This window comes from Protopterus annectens, chromosome 5.part0, assembly GCF_019279795.1.
Source record: "Protopterus annectens isolate FY-2018-M chromosome 5.part0, PAN1.0, whole genome shotgun sequence".
Classification (NCBI taxonomy): domain Eukaryota; kingdom Metazoa; phylum Chordata; order Ceratodontiformes; family Protopteridae; genus Protopterus; species Protopterus annectens.
In genome coordinates this window covers 849,750,006-849,766,023 of record NC_056735.1, presented here as the reverse complement: position 1 = coordinate 849,766,023, position 16,018 = coordinate 849,750,006, and positions in this window count along the sequence as shown.

Here is a 16,018-nt window from a genome sequence, read left to right as displayed (position 1 = left end):
CAGACACTATTACAAAAAGAAAAGGAGATGATGCATATCACATTGTTTTTTAACATTCTTTATGTGTTCAACATTAAATAAAATAAAAATTAATTGTGTAAACATTTGAATGCTACAAGCAAGCTATCGCTAAAGTACATTTATATTTAATGTCTTTATACGAGTTACATTTGTAAAACAGCAGAAACAACAACGGCTTTACATCAAACAGAAAACACCAAAAATAGAAAAGTCAAAAATATTGTGGTACAGCTAGATCAGGGAATTTGCCCTTTCCCTATTTTAGTGTGATTTTGAAATTGATTTATATAATTATCAAGGAGTGCAGATGCACACACCCCCCGCATATAATGTTTGACAAGTTTATCAGGATTTGGAGTTTCGTTGTTTTTTTTTTTTTTTTTGCTTTCTAACTGGTACTTTTTTTTAACACCTTCCAAACACTAATGACATACTTAAGCAATGTTTGAAAAAAAAAAAAAACACAAAGAAAAGAATAGAAATCTTAAACAATTATTAAACAAGGGACTTTGAAGATGGCTATACACTGACAAACTAGTTCTAAATGTCTATCCTGGTGTGAAAACTGAAGCACTGTAGAAAAAAAGCCAATAAAAGTTATTGATCTGGGTAAAATTTGGTTACTGGCTAGTGTATACACTACCTGGATGCCACCTAAGAAGAAATTTGGAAAGGAGAAGAAAAAAAAAATCTTCCTAGTAAGAATCTTGCATTTTTGCGGCAAAAAGCTGTTGAAAATTCAGCTTTGCTAAAGGAGATGGCTTCCAGCAATTTAGGGAAAAAATAAATCAAATGCACTTTGAGATGTTTAAAATCATCTTCCATGGTGGTACAGTGGTTGCAGTGTTATCTCACAGCAAGAGGGTCTCCTGTTCAATTCTCAGCTGGGGTGCCTTCTGTGTGGATCTTCATGTTCTCCCCACGGTCAAGTGGCCTCTGAAAGACATGCGTGAATGGGCGTGCCTTCGCTGAAGGTTGGGTGTTGGGCTATCAACTCGGCACCATAAAAAAACCAACTGCCAATCATTAGCAGACCAGAGTTCTGCTGTGGCGACCCCTAACCAGGAAAAGACAAACAACAATTTTGAGATGTTTAAAATAAGTGAAACACTAAAGTAATATATAAAGTCAAATAAAATAGAAGAAGCTTTAGCTAGTTATTCAGAAGAACTGATAAAGTTCCAAAAATCAGAGGTTGAACAGATTAATAAACTGGTTGAGCAAAAGACTTTTCAAGAAGAGCTGTTTCAAAAAATAGTAGATTTAGAAGACAGTGCACACAGATAAAATCTGAAATTTTCTGCTGTACTATAGAATATGGAAGGAACAAACTGCATAAATTTTATGACAGTACAAATAAGCAATTGGACTGACATTTCACAGCAGTATTTTTTAATTGGAAGGGCATGCCATGTGTATGCTACAAATCTGGCCTTGAGAAAGTAACATGATCTATATTAGTAAATATGCACTCATATCAGCAGAAGGAACAGTTCCTGACAAAATTGCAGCAAAAGTAATAAGTTTTAAAATTTATGGACAGTACAGCAAAGTGTTTGTGGAAATGATTATTCATTGTACATCAGGCAGACGAGAAGCAAATTTATCCCAAAAATTAGAGAATATTGACAGGGAGGTATGAGATTCACAATGCTGTATGCAGATGTCTTCAGAATATTTTTTTCCTGGAGAATTAAAGAAAATTTTGAATGCATAATGAGTTAATGTTGAAATAAAAAAAAAGTTTAGCCAGCAAAGATTAAGGTAGCAGGCAGAAGGAGACTGTGATTCACATTCTTCTCACAGTAACAAAGATTGTAGAGAGACTCTGCCAGTGAAGTATTTTTATTATTTCAAGATTTAATGCTTTTGTGACAGAAAAAAACCCCACCAAGTTCACTGAAAGAATTAGGAGTACACTGAACTTGAACCAGAAACTTGTAATAGGGGTAGGAGATGATCAGGAAGATTAGCAGTGCCATGAAACTAGAGAATAAATGGTAGACTATAAAGCATCAGTCCCATTAAATATTGCATTATACATGTTAACTGTGGCCTTGTAAGATGAAAGACTGGAATTTTGCTGGTTTGTGTTAAACTGATGAGTGAACTGTAAGCACATATTCCATTTTATGTCCTTAATTTTTAGAAGGACACTGAAGGGACTGAAGAAGAAAGTGCAAGTGAAATAGTTTTTGTTCTTAGTAATATTTGCATAAAATGTCATGTTGTAAACTCCATTTTATATTTTAAAGCAGTTTTGTGCAGCATGTAGTCAAGGGTATATTAAGTGTGAGGGGGGAGACTTATCAGTGAGTCCTGCATGTGTTAAAGATATTAAAGTAAGAAAGTACTTGTTCTTAGTTATAAGGTTTCAAGGCTTTACACTGAAACAAAATTTGAAAAGATGGAAAGAAGCAGGTTTAATTTAACAAAATGTTGTGATCTTGGGCTGTTGGGTGTGGATGTAAAAGTGTATTGACCATATTATCTGTACAGTTAAAACAATAATCTAAATCTCCTGTTTCATGTGATTGCATAGTTGCTAGTTGTTTTTCATTATCAGCTGCTTTTACTTGAAGTTAAGCAGTCTGCAGGTGCATGCAATTAATCATAAGAGGTCTGAACACTGTGTGCAGCGTGAATACGAAGTACAATGTAATTAAAATTTAAAGGTACATTGGCCATCAGTTCAATGAAAAATACTTAGGTTTGAAACTATAGGAAGTAAATAAGTAATAAAACTAGTTTCCTTACCAGCAACCTCAGTTGTTTAATATGACAATGCACATTTTAGTTTATTTATTTAAAGTATTTAGTGCATTTTTATTTACTACTAAAAGTTAACACTTACTGAATGTATATCAGCTATTTTCCTCATCTTGGAGATTGGAGTTAAGAAAAGAACAGCTAGCAATCAGTGAATGTAAGAACACAGGCTCTAACATGTATTTCAGCATAGCTAACATTAATTTTAAAATTGGTTATGCCTATGGATATAGCCATCAATTTGGGGAACTGCTCTTATATGGAGTAGAACACTTCATTTTGCAAAAGTGTATATAGTTTTTAAATGTTTGATCTAAGTTAAAGGGGAAAAGTAGGCTCTCAAATTCTGTTTAGTTTTCACTGAATTAAAAAGTCTTCAAAATATGATAGAGATTAAAATGGAAAAGAGAAGAATGAATCAATTAGATAAAAGATAAACCTAACATACCTTAGGGCATACATGTAAACTAAAAATTGGAAATATACATTCAAAAGAACTGTGACATAAAATAACTGAGAGTAATATAACTTTTTATCATAATGGCTACTTTGTCAATATTATCATGGAATGTAAGTAGTCTTATAGCAACAAACAAAAAGCAAAGTGTATTGAATTGCATTAAAAAGGTGTAAGGAATAAATAGCAATGTTACGGGAGACACATTTAGATAGAAATAAGCTTGTGAATATGACAAAGAAAAGAAAAGATTTCAGGGTGGACATTCAGTAGAATACTACAAACAAATTAAAAGGGAATAATAATAATTATTTGATTACTACTGCTATAGGGATTCCAGTAGTGATAGAAGAAGTAAATTTATTTATTTATTTATTTATTTATTTTGGTGTAAGGGGCTATTAGAAGTGGTCTGGAACACATTTTCTAAAAAGAGGGTGTATCACAGAAACCTGGAATTAAACATGTGCTGAAAGAAATCTGAAGAAATATATGAGAAAATTTGGTATGAAGGATATGAATTCAAAGGTAGGAACTCATCTGGAATTTAAGTATTATTCCTCAAAGTACAATAACTAGGCTAGACTGAATATAAATTGTCAAAGGAAAAATTAAACTTTAAAAAGATCAATACATGGCAGGTTCAGGTTAAGGCACTTTAATCTTGCAGCAAGGAGACAAAAACGTGCTAATATAGAGTTTGTCTAACTAAAATCAGGAAGTAAGTCCATCTTTATACACTTTTTAATAAGACATTGCCTACCAAGCTGACGTAACAGATCACAAGTTTTAACATCATTTTATAGCAGCTGTTTGTCCATGATTTTCTGGTTGCACTATCAATTTTATGAAAAACTTCCTAAGAAAAACAACGTGGCCTTGGCGACCACCGGTTAGATACAACTTCCCACTATGTTATGTTACCATTTAAGGTACTATGGCTAATTCGAGCACAAAGCAAGTACAGATTCTTCAAGCAGTCTTTGTTTGATGTATCTCTTCTTTTCTGCAGCTGTGCATGTTCTCATAACACGAACAAGGCTGATTGTTCATATTCAATCATATTATAGAAAACAGTATTGTTTTATTCATTCATTTCCTGACCTAGCAGATAATCACCTGCTTTTCAGTACATTTCCAAAAGGCATAACATGAATTTTGCTGTGCTAGCAATTACTAGGTCAGGGGGCATTTTGCATGTTTCAGAAAGCATACTGCAGTTTCAAAAAGCATCTTATAATTTCATACAGAATTAAGCTGTACATAAAATAGAATGAAAATGCGTTAACCTTTTTAGCCTCTAATAAGCATTAAACATATACATAAATGCATATTTTTCTGACATAAATTATAAGCAGCAAAACACTAGGACTTGGAGACGGCTGTAGAATCTAGTCTAAAAATCTTTATTTGACACAAGCGCTTTCGTGGGTAACCCCACTTCTTCAGATGTCTAATACATTTTAAAACAGCTCTTGGTTTAAATATCCTCTTGAGACACATGATTAAAACCAACTAATACATTGTTCTGATGTGAACAAGCACTTTCAATTTAAAGTAACACTCTACAAGGTACATGCCATTGACTAAACTAGAAACCTGAATGTATATGTATACACTTCTAAAAGCCTATTTATAAAGCATCTAAATTTTAATTAAAATTTCCACAACATTTCAATTTGCCATCACAAGCATAGAATATATCTGCACATATTTACATTTTCCACTTATGTTCTACAAAACACATACAAGCCTGTAACAAGAAGTCAGTAATTTATCATACAAACAATTCCACAGCACATCTGACCTAAAAACCTGCCTAGACTTTAACTTAGAACATTTCATTTTGCAGTCACAAGCAAAGAAAGTGTCTACACATGTTTACATTTTAAACTTATGTTCTCCAAAACACATACAAGCCTATAACAAGAAGTCAGTTATTTATCATACAAACAGTTCCACAACACATCTTACCTAAAAAGCTGCCTAGACTTTAACTTAGGATGCAGGGGTATATATTCATTTAATCCATGACCTCTATCAGCCCTCAGACTCACTATCCACTTAGCTTCAAGCTCTTCAGTGATGTTATGTAGGTCCCCTCCCCCCCTTGTACTCTCATATGTTCTTCCTATAACTAGAAATTTAAATGCATGTTCCATATCATTATTGCTAGTGTGTCTAGCCAGGACATTCACTTTGCTCTTTTTATGGATGGCATAAATGTGTTCACGTATTCTTTCCTTCAGAGACCTGTCTGTCTTCCCTACATAGAAACTATGGCATACTAATGCAGTGGGCCAAGTAGACTAAATGCTCTGTCTCACAGGCGGCATTGATGTCAAACTCATATGTCTTTAACAGATCTGGATGTTTAAACTTAGAAGTACTGTCTATATATTTACAAAAATTACATCTGCCACATTTTTGTACCTTTTTCTATGGCTGGTCTTTTAAAGCCATGCTTCTTATCACTAACCTTAGGTTGACATAACTATCTCTTCAAAGATTTATAGTTCTTCAGTGAATATTTGGGTTTCACATCTATTAGACTACTAATGCTTTTATCTAGTCTCAGTATATTCCAGTGTTTCTCTATCACATTCTTATACATCCATGCATGTTTGGAGTGGTAAAATGATATTCTAGTTTGTTTATTTTCTCTAATATTATCTTCCTGCCCATCACTGTGTACTTCTGTAAAATCTTCAGTCCTAGAGAAATACAGTTTAGCCTTTAAACATCTCTGTTTACTCACTTCCTTAATGCTGCTCTGTATAATATTATTAATATGATACCCCCTTTCTAATAAATCACTGCTAGTTTGCTCACCTTGATGAACAAATTCTTCATCTGTCACATTCAGTCAAGAAACTCTATGAAACTAGTTCTGAATGACATTTCGAAAAATATATGGGGGGGTGCATCCTATCTTTAGCTGATAAATGGTTTCCATGGCATTCTTTATATGGGGGTGCATCCTATCTTTAGCTAATAAATGGTTTCCGTGGCATTCTTTATATGGGGGTGCATACTATCTTTAGCTAATAAATGGTTTACATGGCATTCTTTATATGGGGGTGCATACTATCTTTAGCTAATAAATGGTTTCCATGGCATTCTTTATATGGGGGTGCATCCTATCTTTAGCTAATAAATGGTTTCCATGGCATTCTTTATATGGGGGTGCATCCTATCTTTAGCTAATAAATGGTTTCCATGGCATTCTTTATATGGGGTGCATACTATCTTTAGCTAATAAATGGTTTCCATGGCATTCTTTATATGGGGGTGCATACTATCTTTAGCTAATAAATGGTTTACATGGCATTCTTTATATGGAGGTGCATCCTATCTTATCTAATAAATGGTTTCCATGGTATTCTTTATATGGGGGTGCATACTATCTTTAGCTAATAAATGGTTTACATGGCATTCTTTATATGGGGGTGCATACTATCTTTAGCTAATAAATGGTTTACATGGCATTCTTTATATGGGGGTGCATCCTATCTTATCTAATAAATGGTTTCCATGGTATTCTTTATATGGGGGTGCATCCTATCTTTAGCTAATAAATGGTTTCCATGTCATTCTTTATATGGGGGTGCATACTATCTTAAGCTAATAAATGGTTTCCATGGTATTCTTTATATGGGGGTGCATACTATATTTAGCTAATAAATGGTTTCCATGGCATTCTTTATATGGGGGTGCATCCTATCTTTAGCTAATAAATGGTTTCCATGGCATTCTTTATATGGGGGTGCATACTATCTTTAGCTAATAAATGGTTTCCATAGCATTCTTTATATGGGGGTGCATACTATCTTTAGCTAATAAATGGTTTACATGGCATTCTTTATATGGGGGTGCATACTATCTTTAGCTAATAAATGGTTTCCATGGCATTCTTTATACGGGGGTGCATACTATCTTTAGCTAATCAATGGTTTCCATGGCATTCTGTCTTGAGCAGACTAGTAACCACAGTGCCATCATTTTTCTTTTCAACACTAACATTTAAGAAATTTGCTGTCTTCATGGAATATGTACGTGTAAACTTCAGAAATGTAGAGCTTTGATTAATATATTGTACAAACTCCTTCAGTTCTTCAGTATTTCCTCTCCACAGAATGAAGAGGTCATCCACAAACCTCCTCAAAAAATAAACTCTGTCTGCATAGGGACCCTGCAATATAAACTTGGTTTCCCAAACTGCCATTACAGCATTGGCATAGCTATTGGCACATGAGCTGCCCATATCTACGCCATTAGACTGCCAATAATGATCTCCCCCAAAAACAAAGACATTGTTATCTAACACAATACTTAAAAGTTGACTAACTTGCTCTATGGTATGTGAATCAGCCATGAACATCTCCCTTAAAAAAGTACAGAAGCTCTCTATTCCTACGTCATTCGGTATCACTGTAAATAACGACACCATATCAAGGGTTACCATATATATCTTCTGCATCACTTCAAAGTCTTGTGTATACTTAAACAAATCAGTCAGAAAATGTTCTGTATCTCTTAAAATGTGCTATATGTTGTTAATCTTAGGTCTCAAAAATTTCTCTAAGTATATTGAGACTGGTTCTGTGCACCAATTCCTTTCAAATACTATCGGGTGCATAGGGGGACACCTTACACTTTTATGAATTTTAGGTAACCCTTGCATAACAGGAGTGGTGGGATGCTCAACAACAAAATAGTCTAACAAATCCTTACTAATCAACCCATTCTGCCATATCTCCTTTAATTTGCTGACTACCTTACTGGGCATCTGTTTAACTTGATGAACTTTAATTTTTACATAACATTTGTTGTCATTCAACATTTCATGCATCATTCTATTGTATTCAACTGTATTCAACACTACAAAAAGGACTTACATAGATTCCTACAAGGTACTGTGATTTAACAGATGCTATTTTTGACATCAAGTGTTTTACTAGAAATGTGATGTTGAAATTGTTACATAATGAAGCTAAAAATGTCATTAATACTAGTGTTAATATTTTTAGGAAACCTAGTCTGTATGTACTGGACAAACCTAAAAAACGCTAGAAAACGCTGTGTAGACTCACCGAACACTCCGAAGCCCAAGTCTCAATTCCACTGAGAATACAAAGTCCAACTCGGTATAAATGAAAAAATGCAAATTAATTTTAAGCTGTTAAAACCATACGCTTTTCGTCGGCTAACAGTCCGACTTCTTCAGAAAGAACAAACAAGCAAACAGTGCCTCCCCTTCATTGAGAACATTTAAACAGTTCACTAATTGAGAATAACAAGTCACATGATTGAACCTCATCTGAATTAAAGTCCCAGCACTAAAAAAGCACTAGAGAAACAATGAACAACTAAATGTTCATGTAATGATGATACAATACCAAAATGTTAAAACCATATTACATGCAAAACAGATTGCCAGATAAAACAGTGTGTACATACACGCGTGACAAATCTAGGACATGTGAATAAATAAAATTTTGATTTTGATCATAAAAATGTAATATTTAAGAAAATTTAAAACATGAAATTCAGACAGCTGTGTAAACCCCCACTGCCATAAACCTGTGGCAATGACAAATTGTCAATGTAACTAATGCACATTGCTTTGTGACTCTTCTTAATACTACTACTACCTTGGTGTAAGTTTAAATAACAAACTCAGGGGTGTAGTTGGTCACTGCCAACCCCCACTCTATTCCATTCTATTGAACACACTTCTGAAAAACTGGTGCCCCCGAACCCTCTCCACTGTCGTCAGACTGACTAGATGACACTAAATAGTGTCTACTACAAAAACATAGTCTGGCAAGAAGTGGACCAAACTAGCAACACTGTACAATACATGGAGCCAGAACCTACTGCCCCCCCTCCCCTTTTCCGTATATTCCCTTAAGAGTCCTGTGAACCCGCCTTTTATTTTAGCCATAAGTTAGGAACTAAAATCCTGCTGTTAAATAAAAATAAAGATGAAAATATAATAACTCAAGTGACATAACCAGGTAAAGCCTCAAATAATGTTCGTAATTTAAAGAAATAAAAAAAAACTGACTATTAATAACAAGTAAATATAGAAGACATATTGAAACCCCTCCAATATGGAATGATGTTACTACAGGTCATCTCTTGAGCCTCTTTAACTTCAGTAAGCAAGCCAGGTTCAAAGAACCATTTAGGCCAGGCACATGACATGACATGCATCCAGCCTTAATTGCCACCACAGTTCCCTGCTTTCTAAATACAAGGGAGTGTGGCCTCCCCTTGGGTTGGAACTAACCTGGTCTATAACACTAAATGTGAAACTGTGGCCTAAGTTTTCCATGACATGTTTGGCTAGAGCATTCTCCATTTTGCCTTTTCTGTTGGCATGCAGGTGTTCATATATACAATCTTGTAATGTTCTGTCTGTCTTGCCTACATAGAAAGCAGGACAGCAGACACACTGGGCTAAGTACACTACCTGTGTACTATTACAGTTGAATTTGCCTACCAAGTGGAAGACTACCTCATTAATGGAAAACCTTGACCCTGTTTTTATGTATCCACAATATCGGCACATGGAACATTTGTACATGCCCGATCTGTTACTGTGGGTCTTAGGTTTTCTTTCCAGTATATCCTTGATATTTGAACTTTCGAATTGCCACAGGTTTGTAGTTTTAAGTTAGGATATGCACACGTCTGGCGAAACAGTAACAATAATATTCTTTACAGCTTATGGACACAGCTGTCTTACTTCAGATACTCAAAGGAGAAGGTTGTGAAGTGTGGGCCATTTCAACAACAGGCAGTGTGTTTTGATTTTTAAAATCTTAAAACATTTTTTCAGTTTCCAAACTTGGCAGTGGGGGTTTACACAGCTGTCCGAATTTCATGTTTTAAATTTTCTTAAATATTACATTTTTATGATCAAAATCAAAATTTTATTTATTCACATGTCCTAGATTTGTCAAGCGTGTATGTACACACTGTTTTATCTGGCAATCTGTTTTGCATGTAATATGGTTTTAACATTTTGGTATTGTATCATCATTACATGAGCATTTAGTTGTTCATTGTTTCCCTAGTGCTTTTTTAATGCTGGGACTTTAATTCAGATGAGGTTCAATCATGTGACTTGCTATTCTCAATTAGTGAACTGTTTAAATGTTCTCAATGAAGGGGAGGCACTGTTTGCTTGTTTGTTCTTTCGGAAGAAGTCGGACTGTTAGCTGACGAAAAGCGTATAGTTTTAACGGCTTAAAATAAATTTGCATTTTTTCATTTATACCAAGTTGGACTTTGTATTCTCAGTGGAATTGAGACTTGGGCTTCGGAGTGTTTGGTGAGTCTACATAGTCTGTATGTACCACAGCTAAACCCTTTGTTAAATACCTTTGATCGACTTTGCATAGATGATTTTTACAAGATAGCTTCTAAAAGTCATAATAGGAATAAACATGGGTTTAATTTAAGCAAGCAAGAACATCTTGCCTTGAAAAATCTGCAAAAGAATGAAGACATTGTTATAACACTTGCCAGTAAAGGCGGCCCTATTGTAGTGTTGAATACAATTGCATACAACAGAATGAGGCATAAAATGTTGAATGACAACAAATTTTATGTGAAAATTAAAGTTCATCAAGTTAAACAGATGTCCAATAAGGTAGTCGCTAAACTAAAGGAGATATGGCAGAATGGGTTGATTAATAAGGATATGTTGTTGTTGTGTCTTTCGGCTTATCCCGGTTAGGAGTCGCCACAGCGGAACTCCGGTCCGCTAATGTTTGGTAGTGGATTTTTACGTGCCGAGTTACCAGCCCTGACGCACAACCTTCAACGAACGCATGCCCATTCATGCATGCCTCCACGCAGAAGACGCTCTAGCTGAGAATCGAACGCGAGAACGTCTTGCTATGAGGTGACAATGCTACCGCAGCACCAGTAGGGTTACTTAAAATTCATAAAAGTGTAAGGTGTTCCCCTATGCGCCCGATAATATGTGGAAGGAACTGGTGCACAGAACCAGTCTCAATATACTTAGAGAAATTTTTGAGACCTAAGATTAACAACATACAGCACATTTTAAGAGATACAGAACATTTTCTAACTGATTTAAGTATACACGAGACTTTGAAGTGAAGCAGAAGACATATATGGTAACCTTTGATGTGGTGTTTTTATTTACAGTGATACCAAATGACGTAGGAATAGAGAGCATCTGTACTTTTTTAAGGGAGATGTTCACAGTTGATTCACATACCATAGAGCAAGTTAGTCAACTTTTAAGTATTGTGTTAGAGAACAATGTCTTTGTTTTTGGGGGAGATCATTATTGGTAGTCTAATGATGTAGCTATGGGCACCTTATGTGCCAATAGCTACGCTAATGTCATAATGGCAATATGGGAAACCAGGTTTATATTGAAGGGTCCCTATGCAGACAGAGTTTATTTTCTGAGGAGGTTTGTGGATGACTTCTTCATTCTGTGGAGAGGAAACACTGAAGAACTGAAGGAGTTTGTACAATATATTAATCAAAGCTCTACATTTCTGAAGTTTACACATACATATTCTATGAAGACAGTAAATTTCTTAGACGTTAGTGTTGAAAAGAAAAATTATGGCACTGTGGTTACTAGTCTGCACAAGAAAGAATGCCATGTAAACCATGTATTAGCTAAATATAGTATGTACCCCGCATATATTTTTCGAAATGTCATTCAGAACCAGTTTTATAGAGCTTCTAGACTGAATGTGACAGATGAAGATTTTGTTCATCAAGGTGAGCAAACTAGCAGTGATTTATTAGAAAGGGGTATCATAGTAATGATATACAGAGCAGCATTAAGGAAGTGAGTAAACAGAGATGTTTAAAAGGCTAAACCATATTTCTCTAGGAGTGAAAACTTTAGAGAAGTACACAGTGATGGGCAGAAAGATAATATTAGAGAAAATAAACAAACTAGAATATCATTTTACCACTCCAAAGATGCATAGATGTATAAGAATGTGATAGAGAAACATTGGAATATATTGAGACTAGATAAGAGTATTAGTAGTCTAATAGATGTAAAATCTAAATATTCACTGAAGAACTATAAATCTTTGAAGAGACAGTTATGTCAACCTAAGGTTAGTGATAGGAAGCATGGCCTTATAAGGCCAGCCATAGAAAAAGATACAAAAAATGTGACAGATGTAATTTTTGTAAATATATCGACAGTAATTCTAAATTTGCAGATCAGTTAAAAACATATGAGTTTGACATCAATGTCACCTGTGAGACAGAGCATTTAGTTTACTCGGCCCATTGCATAGTGTGCCGTAGTTTCTATGTAGAGAAGACAGACAGGTCTCTGAAGGAAAGAATATGTGAACACATTTATGCCATCCATAAAAAGAACAAAGTGAATGACTTGGCTAGACACACTATTAATAATAATATGGAACATGATTTTAAATTTCTAGTTATAGGAACAACATATGAGAGTATAAGAGGGGGGGAACCTACGGAACATCACTGAAGAGCTTGAAGCTAAGTGGATAGTAAGACTGAGGGCTGATAGAGGTCATGGATTAAATGAATATATACCCCTGCGTCCTAAGTTAAAGTCTATGTAGCTTTTTAGGCAAGATGTAGTGTGGAATTGTTCGTATGATAAATTACTGACTTCTTGTTTCAGGCTTGTATGCGTTTTGGAGAACATAAGTGGAAAACGTAAATATGTGCAGATATATTCTATGCTTGTGATGGTAAATTGATATGTTATGGAAATTTGAATTACAATTTAGATACTTTATAAATAGGCTTTTAGAAGTGTATACATATACATTCAGGTTTCTAGTTTAGTCATTGGCATGTACCTTGTAGAATGTTACTTTAAATTGAAAGTGCTTTTTCACATCAGAACAATGTATTGGTTGGTTTTAATCATGTGTCTCAAGAGGATATTTAAACCAAGAGCTGTTTTTAAAATGTATTAGACATCTGAAGAAGTGGGGTTACCCATGAAAGCGCTTGTGTTGAATAAAGATTTTTATACTGGATTCTACAGCTTCTCCAACTCCTGGTGTTTTGCTTTTTATTCTGGATCTGTTTTGTGCAGGACAAGTGAGTTCTAAATCTTTGGTGGCAGTCTTGACTTTTTGCTGAATATAAATTATGTTTCACGGGTACATTTGTATTTAAATGAAAGCATTGAGATACCCAATGACCATTTCAGAGCATGCACCAATAAAAACTAAAGTAAAGATGTAGGGTAATGAAGTAAAAATGAGACATTGGTAGTTTCCTAGTTATCTTTTTTTTTAAAATAGAGGACCTTAAGGAATGGTGAATGGAAATAATTCAAAAGTTATTTAGGAAGATAGAAATGTCTTCAGAATGGATAGCTAGTGAGTGGAATAAAATGAATATGGGGTTTAAAAATATGGTACAAATATAATAGAAAGTGATATAGGAAAGATGTAATATATATTCAGACATTTTCAAGCATTCAAAGGATTTTCCAAGTGAATGACAATATGGCACTATATTACTTGCCATAAAAACTACAGCGAGGCATACAACAAAGTGTAGTTTTATAATTCTGAAGTGAAGTAAAAACATGCAAGGACATAAATTAAATGAAGGAACAGTCTTCTCAACTTTCAGTTTCATCTTTTTAGAAACCTTAGTTGTTTACTCCGAACTTTAACAGAAAGTTGGACAGAATGTTCCTTCATTAAATTTTTGTCCTTGCATGTTTTTACTTCACTTCAGAATTATAAAACTACACTTTGTTTGTTAGCCAGGTATGCCTCACTGTAGTTTTTATGGCAAGTAATATAGTGCCATGTTGTCATTCACTTGGAAAATCATTTGAATGCTTGAAAATGTCTGAATATATGTTCTGTACACTGCTTGTGAAATGTTGAGCAACACATGGTAATTAGGATTTTTTCTCATCTCAGGGATGTCTGTGTTAGACCTTCTGGGTTGCTTCATGTTGTTACATGACATCTGACCAGGAAATCTTGATGAGTGGATGGGAAATAGAAAATTCAGCCGGGGGATCACGCCCGTGGCTCTTCTCGACATAGGCACTGGGAACTAAGGTTGGGTGGCACGATGCCAGGGTAATCTTATGGGCTAAGCTTGTCACGATGCCAGGGTAATCTTATGGGCTAAGCTTGTAAAGGCTCCAGAGCCATTAGCCTAGTACACACCTATGAACCTATGAACCATTTAGAGAGGCTGACAAAAGCTAAAGTACTGCAAAATAATGGGAATCTCACAGATGAAGTGTGCTCAAGTGGGAATATCATGAATTTAGAAAAATTGCTATTAAGCAACCCCAGACCAAAAAGCTTTTAGCATAACAATTTAGGCAACAGAAAGTAAAATGACTTGTCACCAACTGAGCCTATGATAAGGGAAAAATAACCAGAGATCCTACAAAGGTATTAAATTTACCTCAGAAATGTTATAGAAAATTGTACATAACCACATGAAATATCAAGATCCACTATAGCAAGTCCTGTAATATGGAAATGAATGTCCAAAAAATGGACTTACATATATTAAGTTTGAGATTGTCATTTCTCAGAATATTCACTTTTCTCCAATATATAGCAGTCTTGATGGTATATATCAGTTTGGGGGTGAGTAGCTTGCTTCCCACATCAAGGGTGAAGGGGGAAAAGTAAGTTTAAAAAAGAAGAGCAATATTTGATATTCACTCTTGTCCAATTTTTTTTTTTTGAATATCATCACTCAGCATTATGACTAACATTTCAACAAGGATCCAAATTTGTATAAATTAGTGGAATGCAGAAACCAAGAAAAGTACACGTGGAAATATTTATGGAATGCTTAATTATGCCAAGGCTGAAGGAAGATAAGACTCAATAATTACTGGCTAAGATATGACTAATGAGATGAAAATGGTGATGTATATTCAACCAAAGGGGTAGTTTCCAGGAACAGATGGTAGCCCTCTTGAAGTCTGGCAGTTAGGTAGGAAGAATTTAGTAAATAAAGGGGGTAGTATCAACATCTTGGAAAAAAGTTGCAGTGGCTGTATTACTCAAATATTGTAAAGACCCTTCAGACCCAGCTTTACATAGATCAACTTTTATATTAAACAATGTTTATAAAGTGTTTGTGTTTATACTAGCCAGGAGAATGACAAAGATATTTTCATAACTGATAGATGTGGATTGATGTGTTCTTTTTTAGAGGGGAGGAAAACATTTGACAACATTAATAGGACAATGATGATCCAGAGGAAAGCAGAATATAAGAAAATAATACTGTTGTTGGAGGGTCATAATGTAGAGAGAGCATTTGGTAGAATCATCTGTGATTTTTATGGGTATAGCAGTTGAAGCATTTGCATTCCATTATAGAATAATACTATAAGGAGGATATATGAAGTGTCTGAGGCAAGAATTAAGGTTGGAGGGTTCTTCTCTGATAAGCTCTTTTTGAACACAGGAAAGAGACAGGGGTGCCCTCTTACCCTTTGTTATTTGCTTTATATTTAGAGCAATTAAAAAAGAAAATATGAGACTCACAAATTCAAGGGTATAATTGGTATGGTAATCAAGAAAAGTGTACAGATTAAATTATTGTGAATTTGATCAATCCAGAAAAGGACATTTTACTGTTGCGGAATATTTTGAACAAATATTTTTAGGATATAAAATAAATAAAGGTAGACAACGGTTATAACGCTAAACTATGTACCCACATGTGAAGTGGTTCAGTAATATGCATATTTATGGAGAC